The sequence below is a fragment of the Chiloscyllium plagiosum genome, chromosome 16, assembly GCF_004010195.1.
Source record: "Chiloscyllium plagiosum isolate BGI_BamShark_2017 chromosome 16, ASM401019v2, whole genome shotgun sequence".
Lineage (NCBI taxonomy): Eukaryota > Metazoa > Chordata > Chondrichthyes > Orectolobiformes > Hemiscylliidae > Chiloscyllium > Chiloscyllium plagiosum.
Window position 1 is genome coordinate 16,316,144 of NC_057725.1, and position 20,123 is coordinate 16,336,266.

The window sequence follows — 20,123 nt, forward strand, 5'->3', positions numbered from 1 at the left end:
TGCATACATATTACATTTTTAATGCAAAAGAGTGGAATGCACACTTAAATGGTTCCACGTTTAATTTCTCTGCCAGGAATCTTCCAAAGCAACTTGTTCAGAATTACGACTATATGCCTCTGAAACAGTTCAGGTTTGAAACCAAGCATCCTGATTACCATTGCATCAGAACAGGCCTACTCAATTCCTCTGCAACTGCTCATTAACTAACCAATCTCAAATGTTATGCAGCAATTGGCCAGGTTAGAGAGAGGGAAAGTGGTCAATTAAGATTCCTGCTTCTGATCACAATGTAGTGCAGTGTTGGGTATTGCTGATAATGGATATTGACAGAATTCTGCACGTATGTGAATCCCTCAGTCCCTACATTCCCATATCCTTCAGCCAATTAACCTATTGATTTCTACTGATATGTGAATTAATTCCAATTGAGTCAGGTACCGAGGGTACATAGAACAATTGAACTGCACCCAGCAGCCTCAGAGAGAGAGAGGAATAAATTGACTGAAGTGAAACAGAATCCAACTATTGAAAGTGAGTAAGAAGTTTGATTACTTATGTCTGCTTTAGTTGACTTGTTCTTTTTGCTATTCTAAGGACTCTTATAGCACTGTAGTAATGTGCTTAATCCTGGATTGGGAGGCCTGGGTTCAAGTCCCACATGCTCCAGAGGTGTGTGATAACATCTCTGAACAGGTTGATTAGGTAAAATAGAATTAATTTTTAAAAAAAGATATTCATTGGACTCTTACCGTGTAGTGGTAATGCCCCTGCTCCTGAGCCAGGAGATGCTGGAGCTGTGTAATACTAACTGTAAATGGGCTTATTTGAAAATACCTACTTTGAGATATTTTAAAGTAAATGGTTTACTATTGTTATTTTATACTTCTGGAGCAGATGGGACTTGAACCTGGGGCAATACAGCTCTGAGATAAGAACACTGCCACTGTACTATGAGAACCCTTTGACTTGTTCCTTTATAATGGCACTTGTCACACTTCAGTTGTATTTTGAACAGAATTTTGATCATTCCCCATTCAAAATTAAGCTCTGATGTGGAAAAGCTCCTGTGATCTGAAATTATCAATCAAGATAAAAGCAGATTAAGGTATTCTGAATCATATCATGCAGAATTAAAGAGGAAGTAGAAGTTATTAAAGCTTCCATAAACAATTTTAAAAAAAACTCATAAGGAAAATACCAGTACATGTGAACAGAAAAACTGCTGGAAAAGCTCAGTAGATCTGGCAGCATCTGTGGGGAGAAATCAGAGTTAAAGTAACCCTACCTTCAGTTACTTTACTTTTCCAGCAACTTCTATTTTTGTTTCTGATTTCTTGCGTCTTCAATTCTTTTGTTTTTTTTACACCAGAATACTCAAGATAGAATTTCTTGGATAACAGCTTAAACAAAAGGAGATAAACATTTAAAAAGAGAACCATTGGACCAAAAAAAAAGCAAAAAAAATTAAACGAGATTAGAAGAGGAAAATGAGTTGTTCAGAAAAAAAAATACAATCAAGGCAAGTAATAATTAAAAGGTGAAATCGAAAAAATGACTACAAAAATACTAATAAAGAATAATGATTTGAAATGCATTTTTTTTATTTGGTCATGTGATGAAGGTGTTGCTGGCTAGGCCAGTAAATAATAGAAATCAAAAGAATGACAAAAATGCTCAACAAATAGTTTTTGTCTGTCTTCACAGTGGAAGATGTTTAAAACATAATCCCCTCTCTCATAACCCTCCATTTATAGCCACTGTCTCCTTTTCGCAGTCTCACACTCTACTCTCTTTTACAGACCCTCTCTAATCATTGCAGACCTTGTCCTTACTTTATTAGCCCTCTCTACCTTTTGGACCCTCACTCCTGAATCACAGCCAAGTTATTCCTTTATTTCTACCACCTCCCACCCACAATTCTTGACACAGGAAACATGTAGCTTCATCTTTGTCTTAAATGGGTGACCTCCTATTCTGAAATTATGTCTTGTGATTCTGGACTCTACCCAAGGGGACTCATCTTCAGAGCATCTGCCCTCTCAACTTCAGATATTTCAATAAGGTCACACCTCACTTTTCTAAACTCCAAAGAGTACAGGCCCAATCTATTAAACTACTTGCCATAAGAAAATCCTTCCATGCCTGGGATCAATCTTGTGAACCTTCTTTGGAGTGCCTCCAGTGCATATATATTCCCTCAGATAAGGGGACCAAAACTGTCGACAGTACGCTGGGTGTGGTCTAACAGGTGCCTTGCATAGTTTTAACAAGAATTCCCTGCTCTTATAATCTACTAAACATCAACATTACATTTGCCTTCATGATCACCTGTTGAACCTGATTGTTTTTTGTGATTACAGCTTCTCCATTTAAATAATATTCAGCTCCTCTATTCTTCTTGCCAAAGTGCATAAACGCATACTTTCCCACATTATATTCTGTCTGCCAAGTTGTTTTGCCCACGAACAGCCTGTCTGTATCCCTCTGCAGACTTTTGATGTCATCCTCACCAACTGCCCACCCCAGTTTTGGCTACAGTACAAATTTGACTCGAGTACATTTACTTCCCTCATCCAGGTTGTCAATAATTGTGATCCTAGCACTGATTTCTGGAGTGCTCCATTAGTTTTAGGTTGGCATGTTCAAATGCCCCCCTTTTCCCCAACAACACTGCCTTCTATTTGTTAACCAATCCTCTAGACATGCTTATGTATTTACCACACCGTGAGCTCTCATCTTAATAAGTAGATTTAAATGTAATACCTTATCAATAACTTTTAGAAAGTTTCATTCACAAAGGGTCGTGTGTCACTTTGATCTCCCTCTTTTACCAAGTTAAAAACAAAGTTGATTCTGTCCACTTTATTCCAGCTTTCCCTCATTATTTTTGTATTTATCCTTATTTAAGTTTCGCACCGTTGTTTCCAACCCAGATTTCTCACTCTCAATTGAACATGACATTCCACTATCTTATGATCATTGTTTCCGAGGGGATATTTTGCTCTAAGATCATATATTAAGTCTGCCTCGTTATACAATTCTAGGCCTTAAAAAACCTGAGTCCTGGTAAGATCCACAACATTTTGTTCTAGGAGGCTGACCTGAACATAAACAATGAAGTATTTCTCGGGGCAGCGATTGTTAATTTGAAGATGCATGAATGCATTCATAGTATATGTACTTTTTTTTTGCTGGCTTCGCATTATTTCCTGATCTATTCTCTGTCACAGTGTTAAGAGACCTAGAGACTATTCCCAGCCAGTGTTGTCTTCCTCTTGTTATTTTTCATTTCTACCTTTGTGGATTCTGTGTCTTGCGATCCCAAATCATTTATGGGTATCACACTTATGTCCAAGAATGGGCTGTTACAAGATGTAAGGTAATGGGCATGTCCTATTGGGCCAATGAATATTGTATAGCAGCAATGATCTCTATTCATATAACTTGGAACTAGGATCAAGCCTGCAAGGTTCTATGAATGCTTCTTCCTACCCACTTATGTATATAGTTAATAAAATATTGCTGTTGTTTACCAGCATGAGAGAACACTCTCTTTTTAGAATCTCCATCTTATCTCACTGCACGATGGGTGAGGGTGACTGTCTGGGTGTATGATCTATCTAGCTTTTAGACTAGCCTCACTTTGCCATATTTCTTTCATGATATTGTGATGTACTTTCAAAAAACATTTGATAGAGTACACCCCATATTTGCCAGCAAATTTCAATCACATGGAATGAAAAAGATGTTGGAAGCAGCATGGCTACAAAACAGGATAACGAACAGAAGACAGTGAGCTATAGTGACTGGTTGGTTGTTGTTCAAATTTAGGGGAAATATGCAGCAGTCTTGCCAGGGTACAACACTAGGACTAATGCTGTTTTTAATATACATTAATTGGGTTTGCATTTGCAGATATAATGTTGGAGATGGAATGAACAATGAAGAGGAAAGTCCGAGAAGCAAGACTCAGTCAAGTGGCAGGTGGAATGGCAAAAAAAGAATTTGAATATGGAATAGTATAAGGTAATAATTTTTGATGATACAGAAGAGATTGACTAAAAGAGCTGCCTGAATGTGAAAAGGTTTGTTGCACGGATAGAATCAAGGTACTGGGTAGTTCTGGATGCAGAGAAGGCTATGAGATTTGATCACAATACACAATTATTGGAACAACATGAGTGTTTGTTTCAAAATGTTTGGATAATCGAATGCCGGATAACACAGTTTAGCCAAGCATTGGGACCTTGCAATCTTGTCTGAATAATCCGAAATTTGGACAATCGAATACCGGATAATCGAGGTTCCTCTTTATTTACAACCAGGAGAGGCTGAGGAAACATACTAAGGAAAGTCCACTTCCATTTTTTTGAAGAGGGACTCACCGGAATTAAGAAAATTGGCAGAAGAGAACCAGGGACAACTTGGGGAAAGCTTATAGTAAGGATGAATGGTTAGGATTTGAAAGGTGGCCTGTCAGAAGATGGTGGTAAGACATTTCAAGAGAAGCTTTGAAAAGGAATTTGGATAAAGACATAAGGGGAAATAATTGCAGGGATGTGGGGAAGAACAAGTAAGTGGGATTCATTGGATTTCATTTTGAAAGGGCTGGCACAGACTTGATAGAGTCACAGTCATAGAGTTGTACAGCACAAAAACAGAACCATCGGTCCAACTCGTCCATGCCAACCAGATATCTAAATCTAATCTAGTCCCATTTGGCAGCATTTGGTACGTGACAGGCTGAATATATTGTACAGCACAGAAGGAGGCCAGTGTGGGGACATGTTTAGGACAAATCGGGTGGGCCCCATCATGGAATTATATCTGCCCTGTCCCTCCCTTGTTTCTACTGGGAAATAATTTACACACAAAGTCCATATAGACAAAAACTTGCACATAATTTAAGGTTGAGGAAAGATGTAATTCAACAGTCACGGTGTTAAAAGTACATTTTTTTTCTTACTCCTGTTACATCATGTATTAGTTTCTGTGAACAGTAATAGTGAAAATATAATTAAATCTCAGAGGTATGCTTTTTCGTCTCGAACATATTTCTGTACTGCATAACAAGCGACAGGTTTGTTCCCAGTCGTAACATCTTAACTGTCTCAGCTGCTATTATCTGTTAAAAAACTGTTAGAAGGATATGGTCTTTGTGCCAGGCCCCGACAGTTCTTGTTTTAGAAGCTCCGTATGCCAACAGAATAACAATTATTGAAATATTGATTGGAGCGAGTATCATTTAAAATATGTGGCTTTCTCTCTCGAAATGCCACAGATCATTTACATTAAGCTGAATGTGACAACTCCATTAAGACAAGAGGGTAAAAAAAAAGCTTGAGAGAAAATAGTTTCTGTGAAATTTAGTTTTTAAGGTCCACTGTCACATATTTTGATTAAAAACACGATATATTTTCAGGTTAAGTATCTGGCGACAATTACCTTGTCTATGCGTCAGTAAATCTGATGTATTTTACTTCATAATGCATTTAAATAAACATGTAACGTGTTTTCCAGGAATACACTTGGATCAGGATTTCATGAAGCTGCAGTTAAAAGCAGCTAACTTGCAAATTAAACTGCAGCCTGCTCAAATCCTCTTGCAGTAATTTAAACAAACCAAAAATAGCAAAACTAAAGTTGAACGTTTTAGTACAATAATGGTTACACTTCTACAGATTGATATTCCATCTCAGCAATTCTGTACCATGTGATACAGGGTTTTTAATCTTTTCTGTCTGCAAGGTTAAATCTATATACAAAGGCATTGATTATCATCGTCACTGTACCTGAATAGATGCAATATTTTCAGCTGATAGTCTGTTTGCCCGTGAACAATATATGATTGGCCTCAGTTGATTTTTATACTAATAAATGTTTGTATAGCGATAGGGTATGGCCCAAGGAAGAAATTATTAGTACCAAAACAGAAAATGCTGGAAAAGCTCAGCAGGTCTAACAGCACTTGTGGAGAGAAATCAGAGGTAACGTTTCAGGACAAGTGACCCTTCCTCAGAACATATTGTCCAGTTTTAAGGAAGAGTCACTAGACTTGAAATGTTAACTCTGATTTCTCTCCACAAGTGCTGCCAGACCTGCTGAGCTTTTCCAGCAATTTCTGTTTTTGTTTCCGATTTATAGCAACTGTAGTTCTTCTGTTTTTTTTATTCAGAAATTATTTAGTGTTTGGTAACAATGTAAGCCCTTGTCCAGATCCTGGAATGTTTTAAAAGGATCATTTAAAATCAGGGAAATAAGACAAAATTACTTAATTTTTAAAAAGGAATATTTTGTATTGTATTTTAGTCAAAGTTGATATTCTTTGCAGATAGTCTTGCTGATTTATTGTCTTATCTACAGGACCATTCCACCTCTCCGAGTTTCTGTCATGGTTTTGAAAGTTTGCTGCTTACTCAACATTTTCTGTCACTGCCATTGACTGTTTCAGAAGGCAGTGTGTTATTAGATTAGATTAGATTACTTACAGTGTGGAAACAGGCCCTTCGGCCCAACAAGTCCACACCAAGCCGCTGAAGCGTAACCCACCCAGACCCATTCCCCTACATTTACCCCTTCACCTAACACTACGGGCAATTTAGCATGGCCAGTTCACCTAACCTGCACATTTTTGGACTGTGGGAGGAAACCGGAGCACCCGGAGGAAACCCACGCAGACACGGGGAGAATGTGCAAACTCCACACAGTCAGTCGCCTGAGGCGGGAATTGAACCCGGGTCTCTGGCGCTGTGAGGCAGCAGTGCTAACTACTGTGCCGCCCACAATACTTGATGAGTTTAGAAAGATTGGTGGTGGGGGGTGGGGGAGGGTTGGGTGGGATCTAACTGAAACATACATAACACTGAATGACCTGGACAGAGTAGATATTTTCATTGGTAAGAGAGACTAGGACCCAAGGGCACAGACTTAGAGTGAAGGGAAGACCTTTTAGAATGGAGATAAGGAGAAACGTTTCAGCCAGACAGTGGTGAATCTATGAAATTCATTGCCACAGATGGCTGTGGAGGCCAGGCCATTGAGTATATTTAAGACTGAGATAGATAGGTTCTTAATGATCAAGGGTTATGGGGAGAAAGCAGGAGAATGAAGTTAAGAAACTCATCAGCCATGATTGAATGGTGTAACAAATGTGATGGGCTGAATGGTCTCATTTCTGCTTCCAAATTATATGGTCTCATGGCCTAAGGCAAAAGATCCTGTGCCCTGTGGAATCTCTGATTTCACCCAGTACTGATCTGTTCTCTTATGCCAGCATAAGTTGCTCTCACAGTATCTTTCTTCTGTTAGGGTTCTGCTGAGACTCTTGAGTATCCAGAAGTAGTGATGAAACAAAAACAGAAATTGTTTGAAAATCTTAGCATGTCAGGCAGCATCTGTGGAGAGACATCACATTTCCGGGCCGGTGAACTGAAGGTAGCTAGGAAAAAGTTGTTTTTTTAATGCAGAAGATAGGGTCAGGGAGGTGTTAAGGAGTAAACGATAAGTGGAGGTAGAGCCCAAAGAGAGAGAAGAATAGTTGGACAGATCGAGGAGTGGATAACAATCAGCCTGGGAGAATAAATAGCTACTAATGCAGACAATTAGTGGCTAACAATGGTTTGTATATAATAACAAAGCATGTGATAACAAGGACTAGCTTGTGGGGCTTAGGGCAATAATATGGAAGAAGGTATCTCATGCCCCAAAATTGTTGTACTGTTTTGTCGTGGTTTTGTACTATTTTGTACTGGTTGTCTTTTGATTGGTTGGTCAATAACACTTTGTTCCTAGAACACTCTCTTTCAATAGTCTGTGTGTCTGAGCCAGTTGCTCTCTGGGAGTTTGTTGACCTCCTCCAACTCTTAAAGAAGTTGAAGATAAGGTCCACCTGCACATTCAAAAGTGAAATACATAACTGGTCTAAAAACATTAACTCTGATTTCTCTTGACAGACGCAGCCAGAGATTTGCTGAGCTTTTCCAGCAATTTCTGTTTTTGTTTCAGATTTTCAGTATCTGCAGTTCTTTATAGGTATCTCTTACTTTGTTTGCACCTCACTTTTTAAACCTATCCCTTCTTATCCTTTTTTTCTTCGTTATGAATGGGATCAGATTCACTCTATCTACTCCATCCAGCCTGCTCATAATGTTGCAAACCTCTATCAAATTTCCACTCAGCCTTCTTCTCTCCAGGGCAAACAGTCCCAACATCTTCAATCTATCCTCATAAGGAAGGACTTCTCTAAAGATTGTGTTACCAATCAGCTACTAAACCTCACTCACTCAGGATTCTATGCCAAGTGTGGCCCCCCCTCCCCCCACCACCCCTCTATCTCCAACCCCACCACGATGGTCATGAACTCAAAACAAAGTTTATAAAGCACCTTTCCATGAGGAAAAAAGGGAAGCAAAAACTGTATCTTGATTTGACAAGCCCAACGATTGCTCCCATCCCTCACCATTGCTCTAACCTAACCTGCGTCCTGGAACTTAGCCAAAGAGTCTGATAATGACCAACAATTCATTTTCCCCGAAGCAGTATATTGCAGATACTGAAAATCTGATGCATAAAAGGAAGATGCTGGAGCTGCTTATTACATTAGGCATATCTGTGGAAAGAAACCACGTTACTATAATTTGAAAACATTACAAAACATCAAATATGGCATTAATCTTTGTTGGAAGATGAAATAATAGGCAAATGAAAAATCCATCAGTAATAATAGTAAACTGATGCAGCTTCAGGAAATGATATTCTGAGGAACAAAGGCTCACTTTCAGTGTAGCTGGGGGGGAGCTGGATATTGGTATAGAAGATGATGCATATCATTTTCTGAAGAAATATCAAGGGGAACTGATGATGTTGGCATATGTAATACAATCTACACGAATTTTAATAACCATTTGACCGTGTACCACATGACAGATGGGTCAGGAAAGTAAAAGTTGAATCCAAACTACGCTCACTGGCGGGAAGAAAAACCCAATGGTTGACAAGTGGCTTTCTGAAGGATGTTTCTCGTTGGGATTTGAAAAGTTCAGTGCCTGGTCCCATTCTTTTTATTGTTTTATATAAACATGTATGAACTGTAAATAGCATGATTAATAAGATTGCACATGACAAAATTTGGTGATTGAGGAAAAAAGGATGATATAACGGACAAGTCAGAAGGTGGAAAATTGGATTTGATCCAGAGCAAAATAGGATAATGAATTTGATGTGGGCAAATGAGGCAAAGGAATATGTGATAAGTGACCAGAACTGTGGCAGAGCAGAGGGAACTTTGAATGCATGTCTACAGAACCCTAAAGGTAACAGGACAGGCAGTTAAGCTGATTAAGAATGCCTTTGGAACACTTTCCTTTATTAACCGAAAAATAGAATATAAAAGCAGGGATTAAATATCAGTGCTATATACAATTCTGCCTAGCACAATGCACAAAGGGTGAAATTGAACACCAACTACAACAGATCAAGAAGGCAAATTGTCCATCATAATGAGAACAATTATGGACAATGCTCCTGCGAGTATTGTTTTCTTCTGCACTGACCTCGGAGAACTGAATGTGGCAGTGACTTCCAAATCCAGAAAGCAATGGCATCATTTTGATCAGACTCTTGGAGCTGCTCATTCTGCAGTTGTATTTTCATTTCCCTGGGACCTAAGTTCTGAAATTCTCCATTTTGTCGTTCAACGTTGGTGTCCATCTTCCTTTTCAGATATTCTGTACAATCTAATTTTTTGGTCAGTTTTTGGTGACTGCGATTAATATTTCTTCATGTGGCTTGGTGTTATTGAATAGACGGAGTTTTATTTCTTCTGGTAAATGCAAGAATATTTTCTTTCAACTGAATATGTTGTTTGATAAGTGACATGTGATCCATTTGTACACAAGATCACTTGGAACTCCTTCCTTCAATTTGCAGCAAGCCATCTATTACTGTGTGTGCAGAGGTTCTAGAATCACTATAGTGTGGAAGCAGACCATTCAGCCCATCAAGTCCACACACAGGCCCACCCCTCAGCCTATCCCTGTGACCCTGCATTTCCTCATGGCTAATCCCCTTAGCCTATACATCCCTGGAAACTATGGGCAACTTAACATGGCTAATTTGCCTAAACTGCACATCTTTTGGACTGTGGGAGGAAACCAGAGCACCCAGAGGAAATCCACACAGACCCTGGGAGAACATGCAAACTCCACACAGACAGCTATCCAAGGCTGCAATCGAACCCAGGTCCCTGGTGCTGTGAGACAGCAGTGCTAACCACTGATCTATCATGTTCCCCATGAGACACTGTATATGCAGAACTAGATTGTATGTTAAGCCTCTGCTTTCACCAAAGAGCTACTGACTGTAGAGAAAGCTATATTCACACGACTGGAAAGGATTGCAAGCCAGTTATGTTTGAGAAGTTTATGGACAAATAACATATTCATGAGAATCTTGTTTTTATTATTTTAAACAGGTTCAAGGCTCTCTTAACATCATGGACAAAGAAAAGACAAATTCCTCTCCAAAGTATTCATCACCCGGACTTAGAGTGATATCGCCATTTCTTCACCATCCCTCCCTAATAGCACCATGAGTGTACATATGCCAAATATACAGCAGCAGTTCAAAAAGGCAGTTCACGGCCAACTTCACAAGAACAGTTAGGGAAAAGCCAAGCCCACATTCCCTCAAAAAACAAAGAAAAAAAGGCATGTATTGTGCATTTTCTCAATCACTTCCTCAATAATGGGGGTGCCTAGTACACCAGTGCAAAAAATAAAGCTAAAGAACATGCAGGAAGTGAACGGACTCATAGCAAATTTGTGGATGACACAAACGTAAGTGGGAGTGAATATGCTGATGATGATACACAGTCTTCAAAGGGAAGTAAACAGATTAAGCAACATAATTTGGGGAAAACTGCAATGTTACACACTTTGGCAAGAGGAATAGTGGAGCAGAAGGCTACTTAATAAGATAAAGGCTCAAGGTATTAAACATAGCGCATTAGCATGGATAGGAGATTGGCTAATGGAGAAAAGAAAGGCAGTTGAGATAAAGGGGGCATTTTCAGGATGTCAACTTGTAAATCCTGAAGTGTCAAAAGTGTGGTGCTGGAAAGGCACAGCAGGTCAGGCAGCATCCAATGAGCAGGAGAACTGATGTTTCAGGCATAAGTCCTTCATCAGGAATGTTGGTGGGGGGGAGGTGGAGGGGGACAAGAGATAAATAGAAGGGTGGCGGTTTGGGGGGAAGGTAGCTCGGAAGGCAATAAGTAGATGCAGGTGGAGGATGATAGTGATAGCTCAGAGGAGAGGGTGGAGCAGATAGGTGGGAAGGAAGATAGACAGGTAGGACAGTTCAAGAGGGCAGTGTTGAGTGGAGGGTTCGATCTGGATGAGGTGGGGGGAGGCGAGATAAGGAAACTGGTGGGATCGATGTTGATTCCGTGTGGTTGGAGGGTCGCAAGGTGGAAGAGGAGGTGTTCTTCCTCCAATCATCAGGTGGATCCTATAGTGCCCCGAAGGTCAGTGCTGGATCCACAATTATTTATAATACTCTTCATAATTTAGATGAGGAAAGTGATGTAGTATCACTATGTTTGAAGATAATACAAAAGTGTATGTGGAGGGGTGGGGAGGTGGAAGCAAGTGTTTGGGATTTCAAAGTCTGAAAAAAGGATAAAACCAGCTTAAACATGTATGCGGAAATTTAGTAGACAAAAAATGAAGTTTATGTATTTTGGCTAGAGGTATAGAAGAGCTGAATATTATTTAAATGGAGAAAGGCTGTAAATCATTACAACACTGAAGGATTTGGGAGACCTGGGTGTATAATGTTTTTAGAACCCTCACAGATTTCTCATTATTTTTCTTATTACTCTTTTTTTATCAATTTTGTTTTGGAGCTGAAGATGCCTTATGGGCTTACTGAAAATTTGCTGGAAAAAGAAAGACCAAATAAGCTCTTATTTGTTTGTGAGACCAGGCCTGGAGGCTACCTGCAGGCTGTATCCTCAACAAAAGTGTTCCTCCAGATAGAGTGGCTTTGGGAAGAGCATTGTGCTTGAACAGAGACCAGAAGGTGGCTATTAATGAAGTCAGTATCTGGGAATTGGTTCTGGCAAGTCTGGAAGAGATTCTATGTTCAAGCAGATCGTGGATGTTATTTGATAATCGAGGCCTCAGGAAGAGATGATCAGTCTAACAGAGCAGAATTAAAGCTGGGGCCGTTTTTGAACAGCGTTTCTGGGGGCGATGAACTTGGCTGCTGAAAACACAACACGAGCATTTGAAAGCTCTCTGCCTAATCTCCTCCATCAGCTTCCAGAAGTCCAAAGAGTAGAAAGCTGAGTGAGAAATACTAATGCCTTTACCTATGTGAACTAATCAGGTGACCCAAACTGGCCACAGAAAGCTTGACATGTCATAAAAGCCAATTGTTTAATCTGACCAGTTTTATTTTCTTTTATTTATCCCTTAGCTATGTTCATTTGTTTGTCTTTTGTGTGATGGGTGCTGAAAGCAAATGCTATGGATCTAGAGCATAGACATTAATCAGTTTACCTTCTTTCCTCTGCTGAAATCATTGTGTATTCATTAGGTTAAATTTTTATTTTGAGATAAACAAGCCAGTGTCTGGAATTATTTATTCACAAAATCTGGGATTGGTATTCAAAAGTCTGGTTAGGAACCATCAAGTAACTACTGAAGAGCTCATTGGTTCAATTTTACCCTGTTGCAAATGCAGAGGTGGGAAGGCAAATTTGGTTCAGCTGTCTGACTCAGTGTCATAATAATGTGCAGAAGTCATTTAACAATTACAGGACAAATGGAGAGCCTGGGTAAGAGGGTCTTGAGCATCCTTAGCTTTTATTAATAGTGACAGAGATGTCAGGAGCAGGGAAATAATGCTGAACTTGTATTAAACACTACTTTTACCTCAGCTGGAGAGAATGCAGAACAGGTTTAGGAGAATGTTTCCAGGGTGGAGACAGTTGAGTTAGGAAGATAAATTGCAGAAGTCAGGGCTGTTTCCCCTGGAGAGGAGAAGGCTAAGAGCTGATTTGATTGAAGTTTACAAAATAATGAGAAGTATGGACACACTAGACAGAAGCTGTTCCTTCTCGTAAAAAGATCGAGAACAAATGGGTAGAGATTTAGAAATAAAGAAGTGACAAAAGCTTTTCACACAGTGAGTGGCTCGGCCTGAGAATGTATTGCTTGAAAGTGTAGTGGAGACAAGTTAAATTGAGGCATTGAAGAGGACATCAGATGAATATTTGAACAGAAATGCACAGAGTTATGGGGAAAGAGCACAGTTGGTCATGTTAATCTTTTGGAAAGCTGGTACTGACATGATAAGCTGAATGTCATCCTCCTACATAGTAACAGTTCACTGATTCAGCGTTTCTCCCTGTCATCATTGTATTCTTAAGACATGCTGGCTTTTGTATCCATTATCCCTCTTTGTGACTTCTTTTTATCACAGAATTCAAATTTCTGTAAAAAATATTGAGGAAAACAGCTTTCAGTGTAAGTGATGAACATCAGGATTATGCTGCCTATATATGTGGTGAAAGCAGTCTCAATCATACCTTTTGAAAAAGAAATGGGTTATTATCTGAAGAGACAAGATTTGGAGGGCCACAGTGATGTACTCTTGCAGTAAGCCATCATGGAGATGATGGGCCATATAACCACCTTCTGTTCTGTAACCATTCTGTGACTCCAAACATCTTACATAATTCTGTTGTCATGGCCACATGTCGGTATCATCCCAATTTTTATAGGTGACCACAATAAAATAGACAAAAATTCAACTTGGAGACTTGGGCCATGCATTATTTTCTATCAGCGAAGCAACAGTTTTGCTTTCCTAACACATGAAGATATTCTCTGCGTAAATAGTTTCCATGTTAAGGAAACTGTTTGTTTGTCTATGCAAGTTGGGTTCTTAACAAAACGTAACGTTGACAAATGTCTTACCAGAACGTAGGGCTGCTTTCTCATGAGGCAGAGAATGAAGTAACTAGTGTTGGTTAAATCTAAGGGTTAGCATATCACAGGAAAGGGGAGAGGCTGAGAAGGGAAATCCTTCAGAGCAACCTCAGTTAATGTATTGGATTTGGAGATGCCGGTGTTGGACTGGGGTGTACAAAGTTAAAAATCACACAACACCAGTTGTGACTATCACTGTATTCTAACAGATGCAAGACTTAACAGACAATCAATTTTTCAATGTATAATTTCACTTACATCATACTGCAAATTTTTTGCTATAAATTCTGTGTTACGATCGAGCCCTCCACTATCACCTGATTAAGGAGCGTCGCTCCGAAAGCTAGTGTGCTTCCAATTAAACCTGTTGGACTATAACCTGGTGTTGTGTGATTTTTAACTCAGTTAATGTAAGAATTTAACCCATGCTGTTGGCATCAGTCTGAACCATAAACCAGCTATCCAACCAACTGAGCTAATCGTACCCCAGTGTGAAAGTATTCGATAGTGAAAATGATTTTCCATTATTTGTAGTAAATGCAGTTATTATGAATGTTACAAAACATGGGACTTGGAAATATATATTCCCTTTTGAATAGCAAGTGCTCATAAAGCCTCAAATAACAGCATAACAGAAAGCTTCCTTTAGTTTCTGCCAGTTGTAAAGTATGGACTGTAATGTAAAAACAACCTTTCAGCTTAATAGGCAGGACCACCTTAACAAAAATACTGGAGATAACTGGTTTTGTAAATTAGTTGTGGAATCCTTTCCCTGTCTGTCAGTCAGAGAGAAAAAAAAGAAAACACACAAGCTGCAGGATTGTTGAAAAGGAGGATGTTTTGAAATGGGGCTAAAATGAATAGAACATCACAAGTATTGTATTGAGAGCAAAAAAAAAGCACTTTCAAAACCCATTGTACAAATCCTGTCACATTCATACATAAACCACTGAACATCTCTTTCAGTGGTTAAAGATCAGAGAGGAAAGGATCTTAAATGACAGGGGTGATGGATTTATACTCATTCAGTCTCATCTTCTTGTCTTGGATTTCATGAGGGAATTCATGTGAAGAATAAATATATATGTTATATGTGTGAACTCACTGCAATAGATAATGGTCAACTGAAGTTTTAAATAGGAAAGGCAAAAAAATGTATTGTTCAGGATTTTCAATAACTTTGTCCTGGAAAAAGGTTGAGCATTAATTTTCAAATGATTAAATAAAGACCAAATTAAGTTCTGAAACTAGCACAGAGCAGAAACATTTCTTAATATTTCGTTCAATAAAGTAAGTTTTGAACTTTAACTAGAAAGGGTTTTTGGTGTCATGGGCAGCACAGTGGCTCAGTAGGACCTTGGTTTGATTCCAGCCTTGGGCGACTGTCTGTATGGAGATTGCACATTTGCCCCATGTCTGCGTGGGTTTCCTCCCAAAATCCAAAGATGCATAGGTTAGGTGAATTGGCCAGGCTAAATCGCCCATTGTGTTCAGGGATGTGTAGGTTAGGTATGTTAGTCAGGGGAAATGTAGAGTAATAGAGTAGGGGAATGGGTCTGGGTGAGATGCTCTTCGGAGGATCAGTGTGGACTTTTTGGGCGAAATGACCTGTTTCTACACTGTAGGGACTGTAAATCTAAACATCAGACAAAAAAGGCTTCATGATATGCTTCAAGGCAAAATAACCAGTTTCTAGAAGCCTTTCCCATATTTAAAAATGAATCATGCGTGTGCTCAGTGGGAAATAATACAAAACCAGGAGCAGCATTTGTGACTTGAATATTCTACAGCTATCATTTATAAATTATTATTTAATTGGATAATCTGTTAATCACCAAACATACATCGTGGTTTTTCAACACACTCGTCCTGTTTCATAGAATACCGCCTTAATTCTATGCAATGTAGCATGGGGAATACATGAAGTTAAATAGCTTTCAGACCTTTTTGAATATGCATTTCAACAAAGTCTGAATTTTACTGGCAAGTAGGCACTCAAGTCGAGGTAAAAGGTCAGGGCCATGTCTGAACTTTCTGGCAACAGGACCTACCTGGCAAGAAGGTTTCTAATTCATTGTCTGTGGGACCAGTCATAGAGTGGGCAACTCTGGAGCCTTGGTAGCACCATTGGAAGAGGCAGATACTGCCGAGGAATGTAGGAGCCCTCAAGATCACAAACAAATATTTCCAAATAAAAGAATTAAAGACTCTTGAGTTTGAACTCAGAAAGGAAAATCTTCTGGAGGAAGTAGTTGTGGTCTATGAAGCCTATGTACTTCCCACTCCCATCTGGCCTCCCCACAAAATGGCAAGTTACCCTCCAGTCATCAAAATGCCAACAGTGCAATAAAATTGCTCTTAAGAGAACTTTCAATTATGGAATTCCACAGCCTACTCGCAGTTAATGACGTAATGTTGGGAGACCTGAATCAACCATGCTCACCACAATTTCACTGGACCCTTCCCTTTCGACCTCCCACATGTCAGCAACATTCAACCTATGACTTGTATGATTTAAAAGTTTGAGGAACACATCTTAAAGTTTTTTTTTCTTTAACCCATCCAATGAGATCAAATTGACTTCATTGGAAATGAATCTGATTTAAAGTGTAAAATAGCTTGCTGGTCTGAGTCCATCCATTTCCTGCTGGAATGAATGAGATTTTTAAAAAAACGAAACTGCAGAAACTGGAATCCAAAATAGACAGGCAGGAGGCTGGAAGAACACAGCAAGCCAGGCAACATCTGGAGATGAATAACCCAATGTTTGGGGTATAGCCTTTTTTCAGGAATGGAGATAGGGATGGGGGAGCTGCAGATAAAGAGAGGGTGAGGAAGGGTTAGGGTTACCTACCATACTTCCTGTAGTGATTGTACAGGGTCAGCCAGGTGGAACTCACAGAATGAGTTTGCCAATTGGACCAAATTAACAGCCCCAATCTGGGAGCCTTGGTTGACAGATAATAACAGGAGTATCAGAGGTTATAGGGTCATAGAGATGTACTGCATGGAAACAGACCCTTTGGTCTAACCCGTCCTTGCCGACCAGATATCCCAACCCAATCTCGTCCCACCTGCCATCACCCGGCCCATATCTCTCCAAACCTTTCCTATTCATATACCCATCAAATGCCTTTTAAATGTTGCAATTGTACCAGCCTCCACCACTTCCTCTGGTAGCTCATTCCATACACTCACCACCCTCTGTGTGAAAAAGTTGCCCTTAGGTCTCTTATTTCTTTCCCCCCTCACCCTAAACCTATGCCCTCTAGTTCTGGATTTCCCCACCATAGGGAAAAGACCTTGCCGATTTATCCTATCAATGCCCCTCATAGTTTTGTAAATCTCTATAAGGTGACCCCTCAGCCTCCGATGCTCCAGGAAAAACAACCCCAGCCTGTTCAGTCTTTCCCTATAGCTTAAACCCTTCACCCCTGGAAACATCCTTGTAAATCTTTTCTGAACCCTTTCAACTTTCACAATTTTTCCGATAGAATTGCACACAATATTCCAATAGTAGCCTAACCAATGTCCTGCACAGCCGCAACATGACCTCCCAACTCCTGTACTCAATACTCTGATCAATAAGGAAAAGCATACCAAACACCTTCTTCACTATCCTATCTACCTGCCACTCCACTTTCAAGGAGCTATGAACCTCCACCCCAAGGTCTCTTTGTTCAGCAACACTCCCTCGGACCTTACCATTAAGTGTATAAGTCCTGCTAAGATTAAGGTTCTATTCACTCTGAGATCTAGCTCTGAGGAAGCCTAACTTGTATCAAATACTATCCATGCGTAAATAAAGGGTGACCTGGTGATGGGACACCAGCCTCTGTGGAGTTACTTCACTTTTCCCTTAATTTGTATTTGAAACATTTTCAAACAAACTCTTTTATTTCTGTGTCGGTAGATTATGTTCATAACTTTGCACTCTTGTGATTTCAGGTACCTTTCCATTTATCTTATTTCTGCATCTCATTCTAGGAGTTAGCTCTGATTTGGTTTAGTTAAATTTCTATCTTATTTGGGAGTGCTTTGTAGGAGCTGTATTCCTTCTCATTGAAGTGGAACACTCCTATTTGAAGCTGCATCATCTGAATGACAAATTGGGTAATATTTGCAGACATCTAACAGTAAAATTCCCCAGGGGCAAAACTAGATGTTCACCTTGGTGCAATTTTGCACCTATTATGTAGTACATACTTTGCTAATGAGTGTAACAAGTCTCCGAGTCTGAACTGATCGCAAAAAGCGACATGAAACAACAAATGCTGGAGATCACAGCGGGTCAGGTAGCATCCATGGAGAGAGAGCAAGCTAACGTTTCAAGTCTAGATGACTCTTCATCTGACCTGAAGTTGCTATAGTTGTGAGTGTGTGTGTATGAGTGTGGTGGGGATGGGAGGGGAGGGCAGAGCTGTGGGGGTGGTGGGGTGTAGAGTGCTGGTGAAGAAAAGATGTTGATAGTTCAGATTAAGTGATCAGATGTGAGAATCTTAATGTGAATATATTTTCTCCACCAGCAGACCTCCAGCATTTGTGGTTTTCAGTACAGATTCCAGTACTTTTCTCCTACAAAAAGAGACATACTTGGCTAAATCTTCCCAAATATTGGCCAAATGTCAATTCTGGGGCATTTCTTGGAGTTTGGTTGCCTATATATCTTTTCTCAACAATTTTACCCTCATTAAATGTGCATGTAGCTCCATGGCAATTTTTCAATTGAATTTTGTACTTGCAGAGGTGAAATCGCTCACTGTTGCCAGGACCTTTTTAGCAGGCACTTTGCAACATGACTATTTCTAACGTGATGTCTTCCTTGTAATTTCATTCCATTTCTTTTATTCTTGCACTTTGTATGCTATTTCCTACAACAATAAAGGATACACACCCTTCAATCAAGTGAGTGTAACAGTCTAGCTATCAGAGGATATAGTTCATTTTTGAAATATTTTCATACAAGGGTTTGTTGTGATGAAATTCATTTCTCATGTCTATTTACACATATGCCACAATTGAATGTTCGATTAGCAGTGTGTTTCATTGCTAATTGTTACTTCTCATTCCACTTAGTAAATTGGGTCGGGCTTTTTGCAAAAATGTTTCTTAGGTTATTCAGAACAGTTCAAGGGATACTGAGTTTTAGGTAGCTTGACAGCAATAATTAAAGGAAAATGTTTCTACATTTGGGCTGCTCGTTGTTCAAATACTTAGAGCTACTTCTCTATGTTACTAACCTGAAAGTACTGCTGTAATACTTTCATAAATGTTAGGACATAGAAGAAGTCATGGGGGTCAATATGGTGCAACTAAGTTGGAGCTCAGGAAAAGCCCTGAAAAAGAGGGGCTTTAGAAGAAGGTCAGGTACCTTTTAATAGTTCTCTCTAATCTTTCCTTGTATTTAAAATCCTTCATTCCTGCTATCATTCTAGTAAATCTCACTTGAACTGGCCCCAGGGCTTTAACATCCTTCCTAAAAAAGGTGTCCAGAACTGAACACAATACACCAAATGTGATCTGCTCAATGATTTATGGAGGTGCAGCTTCACTTCCTTACTCTAATGCTTGATGCCTCTACTTATAAATCCAAGGATACTCTAAGCTTTCTTAACATCTTTTCAACATGCCTAGCCACCTTCAGAGAATCATGTACATGGACCCCAAGGTCCCTCTGCTCCTATTCTCCCCTCAAAGTTGTACCATTGACCCTAAGTTGTGTCCCCATGATCCTTTGACCAAAATGCATCACCACTCATTTCTCTGCATTGAAATTCATCTGCTAAGTGTTTGCCCATTTGGCCGACTTATCAATGTCCCTCTGAACTCTGTCAGAATCATCCTCACAATTCACTATTCTCTCTAGCTTAGTATGATCCACAATTTTAGAGACTTTGCCCTCAACCCCAATATCCAAATCATTTATACAAATCAGAAAAAGGAATGGTCCGAAAATGGATCCCTGGGGAATACTGCTTTCAACTTGTCTCCAATACAAAAAATACTCTCTATTTCCTATCTTTTAGCCAACTGTCCCTAATTTTTCACCAATTATACATGGCATAAATAATATACAGAAAGGATATGTGTGTATATACACTTTGGAAATACTATCTCCCTTTT

At 39.5% G+C, this 20,123-nt stretch overlaps 1 long non-coding RNA gene across 1 annotated transcript; it reads left to right on the top strand.

Annotated features, from left to right (window-relative positions):
- The first annotated feature begins 449 nt into the window (after window positions 1–449).
- On the top strand, window positions 450–11,113 carry LOC122558031. The gene is made up of 3 exons (XR_006314008.1): window positions 450–534; window positions 3,919–4,029; window positions 10,475–11,113. It is a non-coding gene; the product is annotated as an uncharacterized LOC122558031 (long non-coding RNA).
- Window positions 11,114–20,123: the final 9,010 nt, after the last annotated feature.